Raw genomic sequence first — 2,404 nt, 5'->3', positions numbered from 1 at the left:
TATATATATATATATATATATATATATATATATATTCATTTATCTCGCACATTTATCTGTGTGTATATACATAATTCTTGGATTAATAAAAAACACATGATGCCTTTAACAAAAAAGGCAGTCTGAGAGTGAAACTATTAGGGTATCAGAGTAATATTTTTACAAGGGGATTCATTCAACTCAGTTTATTTATATAGCGCTAATTCACAACACGTCATCTCAAGGCACTTTACAGTTCCGCAGATCATACAGTCAAATTGATTCAAAGTTTTCTATCTAAGGAAAACCAGTTATATGCATCGACTCATCGACTCATGCTTGTAGCGACAGTGGAGAGGAAAAACTCCCTTTTAACAGAAAGAAACCTCCAGCAGAACCAGGCTCAGTGTGAGCGGCCATCTGCTAAGCAACACTCTTTAGATGATCGGATATCACCAGTATCTTTATCTCTCTTTCATTGATCATATCTCGTGACCTAGATGACTGTTAGAACATAGAGGATTCTGTATAGCTAGAGCTCCACTTTTTGGCTCGACTTTTCCTTTCCAAGAAAAAAACGCACCAGCACTCCCATTAGCTTTAGTTTGTCCAAAATACAGAGAGACCTGAACTCATCTGCTTGAACAGAGGCTGACGTCCATGCATTAGGGATCAGTATCCACTCTTTTTACCATTTTTTTTCTCCATTATCTGTAGAGATTCGTCTTCTTTTACCATTTCGAAAGGCAAGGACAGGAATATGTTTTGAAAAAGACAGAGAGAGACAGAAGACCCCCACAATGCATTTAACAAAAAATGCAGTATTTCAGATTGTGATATGTGAAGACTAAATTCCCCCTAAAAATCCCAGGTAGGTTATCAGGAACGCATGTAAACATCTAGAAAAGCCTCCACACCTCATATGCAAACCAGAGACTTTACGAGGGTGAGGTAGGAGTGTTTTCCATCACACGACCCAGTTAGTATTGTAAGTGTTTCCATGAAATGATGCCTTTTTTAAAACAGTATTCCTTTTTATTTGTTTGTTACAGTGTTATGATTTCCTTTCCCCAGAACTAAGCTTTAAGCATTAGGTTTATCGTTGAAACATCCGAGTTCAGGACCTATGATTTAGTCAAGTCTAGCAGAGAGTTAGCTCTTATAAAACTCTATTAAGATTCTTTAAATGTTTTTAACAATGGCTTTATGGATGGGTTAAAGCTCCTCCTGACTCCTGAACAATGCTGGCACTTATTTTTTCTGCTGCCCTCGACAATCTTAGATTTGTCGGATTGTTTAAGTTTCGCGCTGTGGTTCTTTACCACACGGACCTCACAGAACAAACCATTCGACGCAGTACAGAACCAAACTGGCTCACAGACCAAGACCTGACAGTTTGCTGAGTGGATGGAAAGAATAACAGGAGCCCTTCACTGGAGACTCCTTTAACTTTCAAGGTGAACGTGACTGCCAATTTCTGACATCAGACATAGTCCGGGAAGTACATGGGGTTCTTTCTTAGTACTTCATTAGGAGTACCAGGGATTTACTTTGGTCTCGATGTCATGTTTGGATAATAAACAGAAATAAATTGTCAAAAGGTCTTGGTTTATTTTCACCACCAACTTAACACTAAACTGTCATCCCTGAAGACTCTATTCATTGACTTCTTTTCAGATTAAAATACATCCTTGACACAAGATGCTTGTGTTTTTGTTGTTTATGTTTGTAATTTTTTTCTGACATTTGTCTTGCGACAGATTTGGCAGAAACATAATGATTTTTAGGAATTTTCTTTTTTTTTAAAGGTAGTTCTTATAAGATTGAATCTAACTTGAGGGGAAAATGCCAGCTATCTTTGTACTTAAAAAAATAATGATTGTGTGATTGATTATTTTTTTTCAAAAATTAGTTTTAATTTATAAGCCAGTGTGGATCTACCAAGCCTTTCAGTAAAAAATAATCAGGGGATGCGGTAACTTATCAACGATTGAATTTTGAGAACCAGATCTGTTTCAAACTGCAAAAAAAGTGAAATTGTTTGGCATTAGCTGTAGATAAAACACACCAACCCATATAAAAAGTCATTTTTAGGCAAGACCTGTCTCTTCATCCCCTTTGTTAGCTGTTTTATTTGCACCTTGTCAACCCTCCCACCTGTAAATGGTCAGACAGCTGTGATTTAATATGATAGTTACACTGATTTCCTTTTTCTGGAAATACAACTAGCGTCAGAGAATATCGGTTATTTCAGATGTTTTTTTTTTATTTATGATCAATATTTTTTTTAAAATTATTGATCTTAACGACCCAAGCAATAATTAAAGTGAGTGATTTTTTTTTTCACTCACTTTTATGGACCTATCCCCACTAGCCACTAACCCTGATGAAGACCCATCCAAAAATGACATCCTAGCGTTTCAAA

This window comes from Cyprinodon variegatus, unplaced genomic scaffold (assembly GCF_000732505.1).
Source record: "Cyprinodon variegatus isolate N-32 unplaced genomic scaffold, C_variegatus-1.0 Scaffold121, whole genome shotgun sequence".
NCBI classification, from domain to species: Eukaryota; Metazoa; Chordata; class Actinopteri; order Cyprinodontiformes; family Cyprinodontidae; genus Cyprinodon; species Cyprinodon variegatus.
This window is presented reverse-complemented; position numbering follows the sequence as displayed.